The 18,739-nt window shown below is 45.8% G+C and overlaps 1 pseudogene; it reads right to left on the minus strand.

The window, feature by feature from the left end:
• Positions 1–13,139: 13,139 nt before the first annotated feature.
• On the minus strand, positions 13,140–14,106 carry LOC125546581 (ubiquitin fusion degradation protein 1 B pseudogene; annotated as a pseudogene).
• Positions 14,107–18,739: the final 4,633 nt, after the last annotated feature.

Consider the following 18,739-nt stretch of genomic DNA (forward strand, 5'->3'; position numbering starts at 1 on the left):
GGTCGTTTGGGAAGGAGAGCTCTTTCGATCGAACAAAAACGTTCGTCGTGAGGGAGCTGATTTACAGAACAAAAGGTTCGGTTTGGGATGTCCCCAGACCGAATGGTCGGTGGTTATCAGGGTCCAATTTTTCTATACATGCACAATGGCAATTTTTGTACAAATCTTTTTTGTTCTATCTTATATGGCCATTTTTTCTGTTTTTTGTGTGTTTTCATAATATCATGGCAAAATTTCCACACTCATTTGCCATGAAGTGTGCATGAACATCATGGCAAATCATTTCTGTAATATACCTTTTTTTCATAATCGTATGGTAGTTTTGTTCATTAAAGGATGGCAACTTTTTGTTCCTGGATTTTTTTCAGGCATTGTTTTTCTTCATCCAGTGCATTTTTAGGCCTTTTCGTGTGTTCACTTTTTTTAGGACAGAAGCAGTTTTGGGCCTTCAATATTATAATTCTTTGTTTTTTTTTAATTCTTGAAGGCAATGACGTTTCTGGGCTTGTCCCATTTTGGGCTGGTTCGCTGGAGGGGAGGAGCCAAATCGCTAGCGACAAGGTTGTGCGATGTGGGATCGTTCGGGCTGGAGGGGTACTTTCTACCGAACGAGTTTGCTCGTTCCAGCGACCCTTCCAGCACGAACGATTCGTTCAGGCTGGGGTGCCTCCACGCCGAACGTTCGGGGGTTATCGGTGTCCTTAGGCTAAATAACTCCCTCCTCCTAATTAATCGGCACCCCCTGATTTTAACTGGTGGGGGTGGGCGCCAAGGCCTGTAAAACCCCGTAATCCTTCGTTGATGTAGCAAAGCCGGAAAACCTATTGGCACTTTATTTCAAAGTCAAAAAGTTTACATCTTTGATTACATGCGGTAAAATGAAATTCGGGGGTTCATCCACCCACAACAAAACTACCTGGGAATCATATGCATGTCTAGCTACCAAATGTGCCAAAGTGTTTGCTTCCCGAGGGCAATGCTGAAACTTCAAATCTGATATTTCATGTGCAACCTGAAAACAATCAGCCAGGATAGCAGAGTAAGGTGCCCGGATATCCTTCTCTCCATTGCAAGCTTCAATTATCAGCCAGGATAGCTACCAAATGTGCCAAAGTGTTTGTTTTTCTTTTGTTTGTCTTGTGTCTGTTTGTTTGTTTCAGGTTTTTTGTTGGGTTGAGCAGCTGCCGGGTGTTGTGTCTGACTGTCACGCGCCGCACAGTGAGCCCCCGACTGGGCTGGCTTATTAGCAAGCGTGGCGCGATTTGTGAATACTGCAATCGCTTAGAATCAAACACAAGAACTCTTAGGGATGAGAGAAAGAGGCGACTTCGCATCCGGCGACCAGTGTGCTAGCACTGTCCGTTGGCGGCACCTCTCCCCCGTCGACCTTCGTGGTCAGGGCTGTCCCACAGATATATGGGGCCCTGGGGTAAGACAAAAACAAGGGGCCCTTCTTGAAACACAAAAGCTCAGTTTTTCTTTTCAAACTTAATGTAAATATCCAGTACATAGCATAGATTGATTATCATTGTACTCTTAGACTGGCAGTATCACTATTTATCGATCAATAGAAGTGCATCGGGATAGTAATGAAACAATATAGCTCCACAAAAGATTAATTTCCTAATTATCAATACAGACATCAATTTTTCTGCACACCAAATGTCCTTGTAAAAACTGGTTGCTACTTAAATATTTGTGTTACCATGATATATAAAATTAATTGGATAACTTACAGTTGTTCTGGATCCTCCCCCAATATGCAATGTTTCTTTACTCCAAAAATTCTTCACCCAAATAATAATTCACCTCTTCCAAACTATCCTGCATAAGGCATAGCAAAGCAAACTGAGTACTCTAGAAGAGTTCTAGTTTTGAAAAAGTTAACAGTAATTGATCCCTTTTGAGATTCCACTACTAGACAAATAATTTCTTGAAGACATGTCACTGAACAAGCTGCATAAAACCGGTTAATAAAGGGATCAAAAGCACCTGGATTTTGATTGATGTGGATGTAGATGGCTTGATCCGTACGCCGCAGTAGTTAGCAGGAACAAAGAAGACGACACGATGAAGTGGATAAAATCTCTCCCTTCCCCTAGTCTCCTGCCTGAGCACTCTCACATTTGGATCCAATGAAGAACAGAAGAAGATCCATGCAGATGTAGCGGATGTGCGACGTTGAATCGTGCGCAGAGCTACTAATCAACGAATGTTGGAATTGAAGAACGAAATTACAGGAAAGAAGAACATGTAAGTACCTTCCCGGTCTCTCAAAAGTCTAGGAAACGGGCAGGGCGTTGAGAAAGGAAGGGGAGCTGATTGGGGAATGATTTGCGCCGTAGCTATCCTTTAATGGCCGGCCACGACTTCAGAATCGGAGAGGCATCGGAGGGGCGGCACTAAGTCTGGGATTTGGCAAAGCAGAGGAATAGCCGGTCTGGGGTCCCGTGCTAACAGACTGATTGTCAATCAATTCCTTTGTGAGGTTTGCCTAGTGGGCTTTTCCTTGCACGGTTCGACGTTTTGTTTTTCGTGTATTTTTTTGGGGCTCTATGAAGGTATACTACCTGGGCCGGGGCCCCTGTCTCCTCGGGGCCCAGGGCGGGCGGCCCGTTTGCCCGGTCTATGGGTCGGGCCTGTTCGTGGTCGCCGGTGGGAAGGGGGTCACCGGAATCGGCGTGTGTGCTTGTACAACAGTAGCCTAGGTGTTTAGGGTTTCCTCCGGTGCTCTTCTCATACTTGGTGGCGATGGCAGCGGTTATAAATAAATTTGTACCAGATCCTTCCCTAGCGGGCTGGTTTCTCTTCCTTCTGCTGTGGCATATGGTGTCCCGGACAGGGTCGTTCTGGCAGATCTGGGTGGCTTTGTCCGGCAAGAGGGGTCGGTGGTCGCTGCGATTCCGGCCATGTGTGGCGTCGATGATTTTCATGCTCTGGTGGCTCCCTGTTGCTGCAATGGTGTCGTGCTCTCTGGCTTCTACTTTGTGGTGGTGGTTTTCTCTCCGGCGTCGCCGTCAAGCTAGTGAGTGTGTGTTGGACGTGGGCTTCTTCAGATTTGTTTAAAGCTTCTTCGACGACGGCTTCGGTTTCGGCGCGTTGGTCCTCCTAGACTGTAGTACGGCGATTTCCCGTCTGCACGATCAGACAAGGTTTGGCCGGCCAAGGTTGTGGAGTAGTGATGGCGACGGCGGAGGCGCGCCTGCGACTCGCGTTGGAGCTTCGAGTTGTTGAGCATCTCATGGACTTGTTTGTAATTTTCTCTCTATGTGGGGTGCTTTGTACTGTTGGAGATCCTCTATAATAGATCCGGGGGCTTATTTGAAAAAACAACTCTTACGGAGTTTACGAAGGCGCGCCCGTAGCTAGTCACTAGAACTATTGGGTGTTAGTGACTTCTTGTCACCGCGAAACACTAAAGACTACTAGTAGAACGCCCGTGCGTTGTTATGGGCTATAACACATATAAATGAATCAAATAAATGATTAAGATAATCTTCAAGGTCGAAGCTCATTTCTCTCGCATACGTTCAAACGTGTTTGGATATCAAACGGGGGGGGGGGGGGGGGGGGGGATATGGTTGTGCGGACTATCCGCGATGTGATCCCCAACACACGGCCCCAACCAAAAAAACCACCCTACGAAGCACCCTTTCCTTTTCATGCTCGAACCTTCCCTTCCATCTCGGTCTTCCGCCGTAGCGGGACATTTCTCACTGGACCCCTCTTCTTTAAAACAAGATGACACCCGCCTCACCATCATCATGGACCCTCCCTCATTCACACTATACTTCCCCACGGACCGCCAATGAGGAGTCCCCCGCCAATCGCCCCGCTCTCTGCCTCCTCCCCACGTGTTTGTGCCGATCCACCACCGCCATCAAGGGGGAGGAGGCATGCGCCGCCCGTGCCGCCCCTCTGAGCCTAAAGGGCAGATCCAATGTCTTCTGAAACATTACCACGTTGTAACATATAGTGGAATGTCGTGCATGTCCACAAAACATAAATATGATACTCGTTGTTGGGCATGCAACTGATATGACATCTTATCCGTTATTAACTCTTGAAGCAATCAACCAATGCATTTACCCTTCTATCCTACAAAAATATTCTACGACTTATAGAAAAAAATGAACCATTTGCTCATTCAATTTGCTATGAAACCATCTCCAGTGAAATATAATTTGCCACATTTTCTAAAGTAGGGAAATTATTGCACTCAAACAACAATACTGAATAGACCAACCCCCATCCCACTTACTCTCAATCCTCACTCTTATTACAAAATCTACTAACTCGGGTTCTAAGTGAGCCAGTGATAGATGCTGTCGTGACAGGACAACAACAAGAAACAAGGGCGGCAACCGCCTTCCCATCTTAGTATTATACCTCCTGGTTCTATATTGGACCCACTCATGATCCCGAGTCCTACCACGACTGAGCCACACTCATGTGTCGCCAAGCAAAAAAGAAAGCTATGAATAGAAATGATCATCCAAAGCATGAAAAATGTCGATGTTTCTCTCTTATTCCCTCCCTCGTGCGTATGCCTGACTCATGGTACAAATTTATGTATTCATTAGAGAAGAGCAAAAACAAAAGATTACCGTCTCCTATACCTAAAACTGCTTTTAGGTCAACAATTTTAAAAATTATATGCTCTAATAAACCAAATGAAAGAGAGGGCATATCAAGTTGGAACCATGAGTTTCCCTTCAAGAGAAGTTGGAGCCGTGAGCTAAATATGATAACCTAAAGAGATAACATTCAAAATGTTACGAGGTATTTTGGATTTTAAAAGTTCTGAGACAAAATAAAAAAAATGTAGCTCAAATGTAGATATTTGATTAATATTGCATGATACAACAATCAAGAAAATATAATGAACAAAGAGAAAATTATGAACACCAAAGTTTTCATTTATTTTGGATTTTTAAGCTTTTCTATTATTTATTTATGTGTGTTTCTCTTTCATAGAAAATTGATTACTAATCTCACTTCCGCTTGAAACTTCACATATAATTGCCAACTGCTTAACTTTCTAAATTGGAGTGCCAAAATTGATAATCTGAAGTAATACACATGGATAGGTCAATAGACGTCTTAATTCCACATGGATAGGTTAATAGATATCTTAATGCCCAAGCTTGATGTAGTGGGCCACCAAATTACAGATTATGGACACGATCTTAATGCACAGTTGGCCAGTTGCCTACACGGGCGTTATGCTTACATTGTCAAAGACACCAGAGTACCAGACACACATCTCTGATGTCTGGTTAATTGAACTTTCATATCAGTTGAACCCTACACGCGAGCTAAACTTGCTGATTGAAAGTTCATGCAAATCCAACCTAGTGGAACGTTTACAGAGTAATTAGAATTACCTCAAGAGAAAGTACATTCAGCTTCGAAGTTATATCCGACTTCGTAGCACCAGACCCCGACAGAGATAGCACTATAGGAGCCATCGACACAACTGCTAAGTGCTAACCTCTACTCTTCAGTCCTCTTCAAACTCGACGATGGAATGCATCAAATGGGGCAAGAATGGCGGAGGAGTGACTCTGCTGCTGTTTATTTAAAAACAACCTCTATTTCTCCTGCTCTTGTCATTTGAAATTCGAACTTTGGGTGGGCAACCTCACACAGGCACACACTTGTCACAACTGTACCCCTGACTACCATGTCCCCAACATTCAATTCCATGGCCCATCGAACAAGAAAAGATAACCAACTTATGTTTAGTTTAAAATTCAACACACAGAAACCATGGTGGCAATACAGTTTTCAGAATTACACACACAGATCAATACACTTTTATAGAAAACTCCTCCTGCTCTAGCAGACCAAACCAAAAACACAGGAACAACGCATCAAACTGGAAGCACCATATCAGATCGACCATTCATGCAAAGGATGAATTTTCTTTTTATTACTCATCAAGACACACTTGGTATTAACATGTTTATAACAATTCACACAGTGCAAAAACAGTCGCTAAAGTTCATTATTCAAGATAAACCTGAAAAACACGGGCACAGCCGCCAACTGAATAATTGTCGCACATATTTAGTTTCATAATGACAACACTCTGAAGAAATCATTCAAACACACAGCATAGCAAAGCCTCGTCATCAATTAGACCTAGAAAAGGGTTTCTTTCTAGAAGATCCTCTGTACTGGTTTCTTCATAAATTAGACCTAGAAAAGGGAATAATATCATGCCATGTAGAGAAAACCAAAATTTCCTACTTGATGGACAATCAATTTATGTTTGAAACAACGTGAGATAAATGTCAACCCAACTATATGAGGAGGGTGTGAAGGAGCAGCTCCTGCTTCTCCTTCACGAGGGATGCTGCATGCTTATGCATCATCCCAAACTTGGTCGCGTCGATGAGGGAGGCCGTGTCGGAGGCACAAGCTACGAGGATCAGTATGTCGGGGCCAGGGACCGGCACCACAATAACAACATACTGGATCGGTCAAGCTATTCGAGCAAAGATCCAGTTTAGGAATAATTGTACTATAACAACAAACTGGATCGAACAATCGAGAGATTCTAGTGAAGATTCAGATTACAAAACATGGGAGAATTCATCACCTTGCTCTGCTACATTTGTTTGAGGCTGTCATTCGCGCTCCGTGCGTTCTCCAACCATCTACAGGGTGAATGATAATGTTGACTTGTTTGAGAAGTTGCCGGAATCATCTACATAGTAAATGGCATTACAACCTTTGGAGCAAGTCTTCCTTTCATAGTACACCTCTCGGCTATCAAAAAGGAAGCGTAGAACGTTTGATGTTGAGATCAACCAGGGAACAAGATAAGCATCAGTCAACAAATAACCTATTACAATACCGAAACCGTATAACTTTCATTAAACAATGGACCTACTTAGCATTATCAGTAATGATAGACGTGTACGTGCTACTAATAATTATTCAAAGTCAGCTATATCTAACAATTACAGTATTTCACAAAGAACTTAAATGTAAGTAGGCAGCTAATTGGTATAATTACTGAAGAAAACTACTCAGTTCTACATTTTTTAAAGGTCCACAAACGTATCAATCAGCTCTGTCTCACAAGTTCGTATTCTACTTATGGTTGAAATGACGCATTTGGCCAAAAAATCCTGGTGCCAAAACTGCCAAATCCTTTGAAGACACATAACACATAAACTGAATTTTGCATCATGGCGCTGGATCATCACCTACATAAATTGCCAAGTACTCCCTCCGTTCAGAATTACTTGTCGCAGAAATGGATGATACGTCTAGATACATCCATTTCCGCGACAAGTAATTCCGAACGGAGGGAGTACAGGCATAGAGATATGTGCACATTACCTGCATCTGCAAATGATTCATACATGAGAGGACAAGCACATGGCAGCATGAGATTTTCACCTTCGAGCAACGAGGAACGGCAACCAGTAGCAGCCCAGCCTGATCTAATGATCTTGCTTTGGCCTCGTGGCCATGCCACACGATGTCCACCCCTGCAGCCATACCATGGCGCTGAGCGTAGCCCACGGCGCCGCTGGCTCGCCACGCTTACGCTCACCCTTGGAGAAGCCACCGACTGCAGGCAACACCACTCCCCCGCATCGGGTCACCTGCGGGAGGAGCTTGGTGGCGGCAAGGGTCGTCCGCCTCGGGTGGGTGACATCAGTTAACACGGCCACCTCCTGCGTCGATCAAACTGCTGCCGCTCATGAGATCAGGACACACAACCCCGAGCGGCGAGATCGAAGATGACTTCCTCAACTCGATCGTGTGGAGGAGAAAACCTTGCAAGCTCCGGAGGAGCGGTACTCGTTGGCGAGGACCAGATGGCTTGGCCACGTCTGGTGGGTGGTTTCGACGGCGGGATTGATGGCGGCCCTCATGTCGGCTACGTCTGCAATGGCAGGCCCGGGTGCATCATGCCGAGATTAGAGACCCGAACCATTGAGAGAGAGGAGAGGGATTTACGGGGAAAACAGAGATCAGAGGTATCCTACCATTGCATGTTTGCGATGCATCATCAGCGGCACGACTCATGCTTGAGAAATCCATAGATAACATGGAGGGTTAGAACTTAGAACAATATACTAAGATAATCTACCGCTGGAGCAGCATGAGATGGAAAAGATGTTGGCTCACAAGCTGGTGCCCTTCATGTTCCAAGAGACCAAGACTACCAGCAGCGATCTGGAAGGAATTTTTTTACTCTATTGATTGAGATAATTTTATTCGTTTGAGATATGTTCGGGAAGGAACATGAGGGAATCCGTGGCATGAAAGTCTTTGATTCTGTTGTGATTTGGGAAAGGTTTGATTCTATTGAGATTTGTGGGAAGGAAAAGGATAGCTCGTCTCCACGCAAAAAAAAAAAAGAGGATACCTCGTCGGTCAATGATCGATCAGGGTGAGCGTACCGGGAGGGCTGAGACGTGGGATACATGATGGAGAAAAAACCAGAAAAGATCGGTGAGGTTTGGTTCAAAAGAAAATCGGTGGAAGGGGTAACGAGGTGGGATTATACGAGGCTTATCGATCCAGAGGTGGGATGGGAGGACGAACATTACCCCACCTGTCGTACAATCGAGAGGTGGGATGGCAAGATATCTACGTGGTTCGTTCGTACGTCGTGCGTTGATCGCTACCCCTTCCATCGTTCGCCCCTCCCCTTCACCCTTTTCTCCACGGTAAAAAAAGAAACAAATCATGCAAACGCACGCACACGGAAACCCGAAAAACCAGCCACCTCTCCTGGCCTTTCCTTATTGTTGGGCCAGCCTCTAATCCACTCAACAATCCTGAACTTATTTGATTGGCGTCGTATATAGAAGGGAAGGATGGAAGGATTGGTGTTTTATATGGAAGGATGGATGGGTTGGTTTGGTTCTGGTGATGCATGAATTAAAACCGGTCTTGGTTTTCGGAGGGAGGAAAAAAATCGGTGGGAGGGAGATCGCCGGGGGGGGGGGGGGGGGGGGGGGAGATCGATGGAGGGTGGGAAACGAACGACTTATGTACCGAGACATTAGGAGTAGAGATATTCAGGGGTAAATACAATAATTCAGAATTTTTTGAACATTTCCTGAAATTATGATTTTTTTATTGAGATGAACAAATTTTAAAATTGAGATGTTTTTGCCAAAATGTAATAATTTTAAAATTGAGAAATGTCCTTTTAGGCAAGACAAATATTTTTACAAACTTCCAAACATTTACGGGAAACGTGAATTTTTTTCTGAAAAAGCCCACATTTTTTAAAAAAGGTTGAACATTTTTTGAATTTTATTGGAAATGTGAACAGTGCTTCAAACATTTGAACTTGCTTAAAAAACATGAAAAAAATTATATCTTGCGAACAAATTTTGAAAAAATGAATACATTTTGAAATTTTCATTTTTCATAAACACAAACAATTTTGGAAAAATGATTAAATTTATGAATTTTTGATCATTTTTTAAAACTTGTGAATTTACGAAAAAATAATAAAAATGAAAATGAAATAAACTTTTGAAAATTAGAAAAATTAAAAGGAGAGGTGAAAAGAAAAAATGGTAAAAGAAAGAAAATAAAAAACATGAAGAAAAAAAGTATCCTAGCTTGTTGGGCCGTGTCATCCGTGGTTTGCACGCTGTTGACGGTAGACCTGCAACTAAGATAAAAAAAAAGGTTGGGCCTTAGTTGCGTGTTGAGGGTGGACTTCCAACTGGGACCAACAAAAGGTCGAGCCCCAATTGCGAGTCAAGGATGGACTTGCAACTGGGACAAAATAAGGTTAGGCCCGAGTTGTGAGTCAAGGGTGGATTTGCAACTAAGACAGAAAAGGTTGGATCCCAGTTGCAAGTCAAGGGTGAACTTGCAACTGTGACACAAATAATGTTGGGACCGAGTTGGTAGTCGAGGGTGAACTTGCAACTGGGATTAAAAAAATGGGTCCAATTCTATGGTGGACTTGCAACTGGGACTACACAAAATTACGATATCGGTTGCGAATCGACGATGGACTGGCAATTGAGACAACTATAAACTATGAGCCCTAGTTGCGAGTCAAGGTGAAGTTGCAACTAGAATGAAAAACAAACTATAGTCCCAGTTGAACTTCGATGACTTCTTGACTCTGCTTTGAAGAAGCTTTTCAAGAAAATAAACTAAAGATAAAAACCTACATAGGTCTAAAGACAAAATAAACTATACAGGAATGGGTCCGCATGGAAAGGGAAATAGAACAAAGAGACTAAAAATACACATAGATGTGCTCCGCAAAAAAAAGAGCCAAGTCTAAGAAAAAAAATGGAAAGTTGCACATGGTGAGCCACTTGGCCTCTCGCACAACACCATGCTTTCGACAAAAAAATCTGTTCTGATCGCTTCGGCTATGCTCGCGCCTCGCTCTGGCATTCTGCGCGTTAAAGAAAATATGAATCCCGACGTTACTCCGATGGCTGGAGAAGTAGATGTGAGGTAACTATTTCTGGTCTAGATGAGAAATAGCAAAACTTATTTGGATATGTATTTGGGCCATGCAAAATTAAACAGAATTGATAAAAATCTTAGAATGTCTTATGGAGAGTTGATTTCAAAACACAAAACTTAAAGCTAGGAGATTAGCCAAGTCAGCCTTTCCTTCTTGTTCGGAATACCCCATGATGTGTTTAGTTTAAGGGACATGCTACTGTAGTTGAGTGTACTCCAACCAGCTAGCAAGGGATGACCCTTTTTCTGTTTGGTTGGATGGGTGGCTTATCCCATGATTTGATTGGTTCAAAGGATGAAATATGGTTGAGGACAACCATCGAAGTGTTTGGGTCGAGTAATGAATGAAGGATAGGGTTGTGGTAACATTTTTGACTTGAGGTGGTGAGATTACGCTCATAATTTGCGCTTTTTTGATGGAAGGAAGGACAATAAGATATGTATAGTCACAATTTAAAAAAATATATTTATTTCATAACAGACCAAAGCAAACACAAGCTTTGAACTTCATCGCATACAAATAGTTCAACGTTCCATATATAGTAGGCCAACCCCCACACCTGAAAGGGGGGACAATGCGACTGCAGCTTGGGGGAACGGATGTCGGCTAGTTGCATGTCTACTACTAAATCTTCAACTGCACATGGTACAACAGGTACTGCACTGTTAATTTGTTTCCTATATTTTTTTGTTGTTTTCTCATTTTTTATCCCCAGTTTTCTTTTTTTTCCATTTTTATTTTCCTTCTCCTATTTTATCATTTTTATTTCTTCCATTGTTTATCTAGTTAATTTGTTCCTTTTTCCTTTGTAATCATAATCATTTTTAGAAATATATTTTCTTGTGTGTATATTAGAAAAAATACATGTTTAAGTTCTTTCCAAAATACATAATGAACATTTTTTTCAATACTCAATGAACAATTTTTAGAAATGTTCATGCAATTTTTAATAAAATATTCTCGCATTTTCAAAAGTGTTTATGTATTTATAAAATATTCCTTTTTTTAAAGTGTTCATGTAATTTATAAATATTCACGCATTCTTAAAAAGTATTCATGTAATTTTAGAAAAGAGGTTACACACTTCTTCACAAGATGTCCGTGGAATTAAAAATGGTGTAGACATTATAATGCCTCTACGTGGGTGTTTGTTAATAAAAATGGTGTGCACTCCAACACATGGGGAAGTAAGTTCATGTACTAACTCATGAGCAAGGAATTGCAAGCACAAAGTCCATCCGAAATCCCGTTTAACTACAACCGATGAGCACACAACAACATAACTCAGACCCGGAGACAAGGCAAAGCCAACACGCCAAGATCGTCGGAGAAGGAGGAAAATAGGCTAGAGCACATATGGATGACATCAGTCAACTGAGACTTAATCAAGATGTGTCCTAGCCAGATCCTGTTTTCGTATTGTAGACATTGATAATTTTTTCTGTAAATTTAATGAAATATAGAAAATTTTAACTCGTAAATATTTATATGCGTGAAACAATACATAGACAATGACACTACATATAGATCCCTTAATCAGGACACACTGAAATTTTGCCAAAATTTTCACCAACATCTAGGTAGACAGCCACAAAACATTTGTGTCTCAAAAATGAAAAAAGCCACATATTTTCCATGGCAAACTTAAACTTCTGCGACACTAACAACAAACCATCAACTACAGACTGCTTCAGTCGTTACAAGGGTTAGCTTCTATTGATTCCTCTGTTCACTTCTTTTTTTCGAGGAGAGGTTCTCATGTTCCCTCAAAGATGCCTTATGTTCTTCTCAAAGAAGCCTTATGTCCAATAAATAATTACTTACGTTTGAGTGGGAGTAATGTACAAAATTTGAAAATTTTCATTTGAATTTTTTTCCTCGGACGAGAATTGGGTGGTTGGTATTCATCTGTTTTTAATATATGCCTACAATGTTTTTTCTGCATATCTTTGTTTTCATATGATTAACTGTTTGTTTACATAAAGAAAAAAGTTTGTGATTCTTTGAGCCAGCTTTAAAGCATTTCTTTCCTTAGCACCACTTTGTAAAGCATAGTGTACCACTGACCAGTATGCGTGCAAAATAGCACCACAACACGAAATCGCCATCTTCTATCCGAAAAATAGAGACAAATACAATGCACTTTTTTGTTGCCTCCACGAAAATATGGCATTGTTATATTGCACGTGCATGATTAGTCAAATTCTCTTTTAACAACAACCAACGAGCACATGACAACATACTCCATTCGCCTTTGAAATTTTTTAAGCTGCTTTAGCTTAAAAAATGTTCTTACATTATAGGACGAAGGAAGTAACTCAGACCGGGAGACAAGGCAAAGCCAACACGTCCTTGACAGAGAAGGAGAAAAATAGGCGATCCTGATTTCATATTATAGACATTGATAATTTTTCTGTAAATTTATTGAATTTTTTTATAACTCGTAAATATTTATATGCGTGAAACAATACATAGACGACGACACTACATAGATCCCTTAATCAGTACATACTGAAAAGATGGCCAAATTTTCACCAACATCTAGGTAGAGAGCCACAATACATTGTGTCAAAAATTAAAAAAAAAGCCACATATTTTCCGGGGCGAACTTTAAACTTGTGTGTCACTAACAACAAAACATCAACTGCCGACTGTTTCAGTCGTTGCTTTGCGTCTTGTAGAGGGTATACTTCTGGCCGGTGAACCATTTGGCCTCCTTGTCCTCCTTGCCGTCCACTTTCTTCTTCGCCATCTTGGGGCCGGGAGGTGGCACCGCCACCGAGCCGCGGCCGCCGAAGAACCGAAGCACATGCTCACTAGCACTCTTCCCCTTACCCCCCGAAAAACCGGCCTCCGGCGCAGGCGCAGGGGCCGGCGTATGCTCCGCGGGCTTGCCGTCCATCCTTATCCCGACGCCGACGAACCGCCGCTCGCTGCCGTGGGCGCAGTCTTGGCATGGGGCGGCGGCGACTTTCGCTGGCACCGGAGCAGGAGGCTGCACGTAGTCGAGCGGCGTCGCGAAGTCGACCTCGCAGTCGGTGTCGAGGGTGGACACGGCGTCGGCAGGCTTGGCCTCGACGACGTCCAGGAGGTACCGCCGGTCCCCCTCGGCGACGGCGATCGTGTCGCCGACCGTCACGCACGGCGTGTTCAGTCTGACGTTGAACTCGAGCAGCTGCTTGAGGTCCTTGGCTCCAGAAAATCCATGGTGTGCGGCCGCAGCTTGACGGAGGTGGCCTTGGGGAGCGACGTGCTGGTCATGAGCACCAGGTCGTCCTCCTCCAGCGCCCGAGCCGCACCATGGTGAGTGCGGGCACGTACACGAACCCCTCCTCGGCGCCGAACTCGAGCATGCCGCAGTTGGTGGCGTCGAGGGTGGCGGCGTTCTGGACCCGGAACATGAGCGGGTAGTCCACCAGCGCCGAGCTGATCCCGTCCAGCGCCGACGCCGGCATCACGACCCGGTTGCCGTCGTCCGCGCCCGCCTTGCCGAGAAGGGCCATGGGCCGGCACCGGAGGTACTGCGCCCACCCGATCCGCGACCGCTGCTGCCGCAGGTACGCCTGCCACGCCTCCTCCGCCTGCCACTGCAGCGACGATGATCCAGCCATCGCTGCCTCCATGAGAAAAGATTTAAAGATCGATCTGAACTTTAGAACGAACTCGATCGATAGCTCAATCCGCCGAGTCGAGCCGTGGATTTGTTGGCCGGGAAGAGGGAGAAGGGGCTCGCTTTTATTTAGGAAGTTCGGTCCGAGTAGAACCGGGGCTTCCGACTACCAGTGTAGGTCGGCAAAACGAAGCAGAAAATTGCGCGGTTAAGCCCGTTTTTCCTCTCGCGTCCTGGCGGCTAGAACCCTAGCGGCCGCCAGGAGGCCAACCTTCTAGCGCCGTCCTCCGGCGGCTCCCCTCTACCGGCAACTTCGGTTGTCGGTGGTAAGGGGTTGCCGGATCCACGCGCGTGGATCGTTTTTACTCATCTTGATTTCGGCGGCGATGATGACAGTGCTGAATAAAGATTCTTCGGATCTATCCCTGGTGAGGCCATCCATCCTATGGTTGGGGATGAATTTAGAAACCAGTCTGTTCAAGCAAGGATGGCGTGGCGGCGGTGGCATCCTCGTGGTGGACCTGTGTCCTCGGGGTCCGCCGTTGCGACGGTGTTTGCTCCAGCACCGGCGTGGAGCTTGGGAGGTAGTTCAGGAGCGGATGCAGATTGTGGTCTGCATCAAAACTATCTTTTTTTTTTACAGAAAATTTGAAAACTATAGCACCCAATGTAAAAATATCAAAACTATGACCCTGTCGGCCTCGTGTTCGCCGAAGAGGGTGTATTCGGCCAGGGTTAGACTGAAAAGGGCTTTTCGTCCAGGGTTTGACCAAAGCAGGCCTCATCTGGGCCGAAGAGGTGGCGTCGGTGACGGGCCGGCCGAAAATCGTAGCTTCGGCCTACGCGCGACCGAACTGGGCTCTTTTCGGCCAGCCAGCGGCCGAAGAGCTTTTCGGCCAGGCCTTGACCGAAAAGGTCTGGATAAGGCCGACGCGGTCATCTCCTTCCTCTCGACTGCTCGCACTCTGTTTCCTCCTCCTCCCCCCCCCCTCTCTCTCTCTCTCTCTCTCTCTCTCTCTCTCTCTCTCTCGTTCTTCTCTATAACCTCACAAGCCCGTGCCGATCTCCTCCAGTTTGCACCCATTTTCACATCCAAGACACACAATACATAGATCGTCCCATTCCCCAACGGCCCACTACTAGGAAAAAGCCTATACACAGAATCTTACTAGCAGCATGTTTTAAAATAAGGCGCTGCTGCTACATAGCAGCAGCGCACTCCAACAGAACACGCTGCTGAAATAGAATTAGCAGTAGCGCGGCCCCTTAAAGCCGCGCTACTGCTATAATTCCCCCGACCCCGTCGCAAAGCTAGTTTTAGCAGCAGCGCGAAGAGCGCTACTGCTACAGATCATAGCACTAGCGCATTCCTATAATACCCGCTACTGCTAATTTTACTAAAAAATTTAGTCCCACCTCGCTCCGCGAAGAGGGTTTCTACCACCTTAAATATGTTTCTTCTCAAACTATCACAAGCACTTGGTGCCGGTGTCAAAACCGGCGGATCTCGGGTAGGGGGTCCCGAACTATGCGTCTAAGGTCGATGGTAACAGGAGACTGGGACACAATGTTTACCCAGGTTCGGGCCCTCTCTATGGAGGTAATACCCTACTTCCTGCTTCATTGATCTTGATGAATATGAGTGTTACAAGAGTTGATCTACCACGAGATCGTAATGGCTAAAACCCTAGAAGTCTAGCCTGTATGACTATGATTATGATTGTCCCCTCTACATACCTAGCCCTCCGGTTTATATAGACACCGGAGGGAACTAGAGGTACATAAGGTCGGTTATAGAGAAAGGAATCTTCATATTTGGTCGCCAGCCTTGCCTTCCACGCCAAGGAGAGTCCCACCCGGACAGGGGTAGAGTCTTCGGTCTTTGTATCTTCACAGCCTATCAGGCCGGCCCATGGCTAACAGGCCGGACGCGCGAGGACCCCTTAGTCCAGGACTCCCTCAATAGCCCCCGAACCAGACTTCAATTACGAGGTGTCCGACGCGCAGATTGTCTTCGGCATTGCAAGGCGGGTTCCTCCTCCGATGACTTCAAAGTGATGTATTCGGCTTTTCATTTAATGCCATTCCCCTCGGCTTCTGCGCATCAACAACTTCAGCTTCCATGTGTCTAGCGAATGCGAAAGGTCAGGGTGTTTTTACACATAACACCCCGGCCATGCAAGGAGAAATGTCTATTTAAAGAGATTGGATCTCAGATCCATTCAGCACCACGCGAAAAAAATCCTTAGAGCTTGCTAGGAAAGACCATTCCCACATGGCTTGCGCTCCGAGCTCTTCCTCCCGTCCCTGCATCCCAGAAAAAGGCGATTGGGAGAAATGTTCCGTATCCCATGGTCAGCTAGTGAAGCTGCAAACACAGGGATTCCTTCCCCCCGCGGATCTGGTCCCTGTTCGGGCAGGGTTGACCTCCTTCAACGACGAGGCCCAGGCGAAGAATTTCCCCAACCCATCTAGAGGGGAGCGAGTGTGCTTCATCCCTTATCTGCTAAGAGGTGTCGGATTTCCAATTCATCCGTTCCTCCGAGGGCTTCTGGAGTATTATGGCCTCCAACTGCACAACTTTACTCCCACCTCCATCCTATACATTGTGGGTTACGTGGCTCTTTGTGAGCTGTTCCTGGGTTGTGAGGCCCATTTTGAATTGTGGAGAAAGCTGTTCTGTCTCGTCCCGCGTAACCACGAGGGATCCATATTTGAAGTGGGCAGAGCCGAGGTATGGCGCATCACCGAGACCGGATACCTGTCCGGCACTCCGGAGAAAGCATCCGAAGAATGGCCTATTGAATGGTTCTATATCGAGGACGTCGCACTTCCTGACCCAGTTCGGAGGGGTCTTCCCGAGTTCACAAGCGTTCCTTTGAAGAAATGCCACAGTTGGCGCCCTCGAAGCCTCGAGGAGGAAGATAGTGCGGAAATTCGTCAACTCATGAGCAAGATAAAGACGCTCGCCCAGTTCGGATTATCAATAGTCGAGGTAATGGCGACTTCCATAGTACGGGGGGTTCAGCCACTCCAATACAGAGGGCTTCCCATGTGGCACTACAATGGGGAGGATGACACCTCCCGCTGCGGCCGAAAGGGTCCGGACACCCCCGCCGCATTGGCCAAAATATTGGTCGAACTGTTCAAAGGGGAGGAAGAGGAATTTCTTCATATCAAGCACAGAGATGGATTTTCCATGTACAATCCTCCTAGCTGGGTAAGTCCCAACCCCTCTTCTCTACTCACTCCACTCCCTGAGCCACTTTCAATGAATATTAATCCATCCATTTATAACAGCAATGGCGAAAGATCTCCGAGGGGCTTCACAGGCCCGCCCCGCAGCCAGAGGGCCACAAACGGGACCTTGACCACGTATTTGAAGAGGATCCGGATATATTCGTGGTGCTCGAGGATGGGGTGTTTTACCAGGCGAGCTATGACGGCACGGAAGTGGCCATCACCGCCGACTATCCCGGTCTTCTCCCTGCTTCGCATGTAAGTAATCAGGAGACATGTCCTCCAAAAGAGTTCCCTCGTTCTGCCTCACCCACCGCACGGTTATGCGCTCAAAAGGGGAGGCGTTTGGCGAGCCATGCTACCCCAGGGGCTACTCCAAAGAGAGGGGCTGTCGGTGTCAAAACCGGCGGATCTCGGGTAGGGGATCCCGAACTGTGTGTCTAGGCCGGATGGTAACAGGAGGCAAGGGACACGAAGTTTTACCCAGGTTCGGGCCCTCTCGATGGAGGTAAAACCCTACGTCCTGCTTGATTAATATTGATGATATGGGTAGTACAAGAATAGATCTACCACGAGATCGGAGAGGCTAAACCCTAGAAGCTAGCCTATGGTATGATTGTTGTTCTGTATGTTGTCCTATGGACTAAAACCCTCCGGTTTATATAGACACCGGAGAGGGTTAGGGTTACACAAAGTCGGTTACAATGGTAGGAGATCTGCATATCCGTATCGCCAAGCTTGCCTTCCACGCCAAGGAAAGTCCCTTCCGGACACGGGATGAAGTCTTCAATCTTGTATCTTCATAGTCCAGGAGTCCGGCTGAAGGTATAGTCCGGCTATCCGAACACCCCCTAATCTAGGACTACCTCAGTAGCCCCCGAACCAGGCTTCAATGACGATGAGTCCGGCGCACAGATTGTCTTCGGCATTACAAGGCGGGTTCTCTTCCGAATTCCGTGTACCTATCAAATAAAGTCCGATTTCTTGTAAATGTCGCGCTCCTTGGCTTCTAAGCCCAATAATGGCCGTCTCCCACGTGTCAAATGAATATGAAAAGTCGGAGTGTTTTTACATCCACACCCCTAGCCGCGTAAATGAGCCGCCCATTTAAGGGGACGAGGATTTAGATCCATACCACACCTTCTTCCCTTCGCGAGTGTTCATCAGAGCGCATCCGACAAAGGTCCATTCCACCATGGCCAGCCGTCGCAACTCCTCCCTTCGCCCTTCCAGCCCTAAGCCTGGATATTGGGAGAGATGCTCCATCCCGCATAGCGAGCTAGTGACGCTCCAGACCAAGGGATTTCTCCCCCCGGCCTATATGGTCCCGGTTCGAGCCGGTCTTGCCATCTGTAATGGCGGAGAGCAAGTGGACAGTGACCCTAATCCCTCCAAAGGAGAGCGGG

The sequence above is a fragment of the Triticum urartu genome, chromosome 3A, assembly GCF_056163025.1.
Source record: "Triticum urartu cultivar PI428250 chromosome 3A, HENAU_Tu73, whole genome shotgun sequence".
NCBI classification, from domain to species: Eukaryota; Viridiplantae; Streptophyta; class Magnoliopsida; order Poales; family Poaceae; genus Triticum; species Triticum urartu.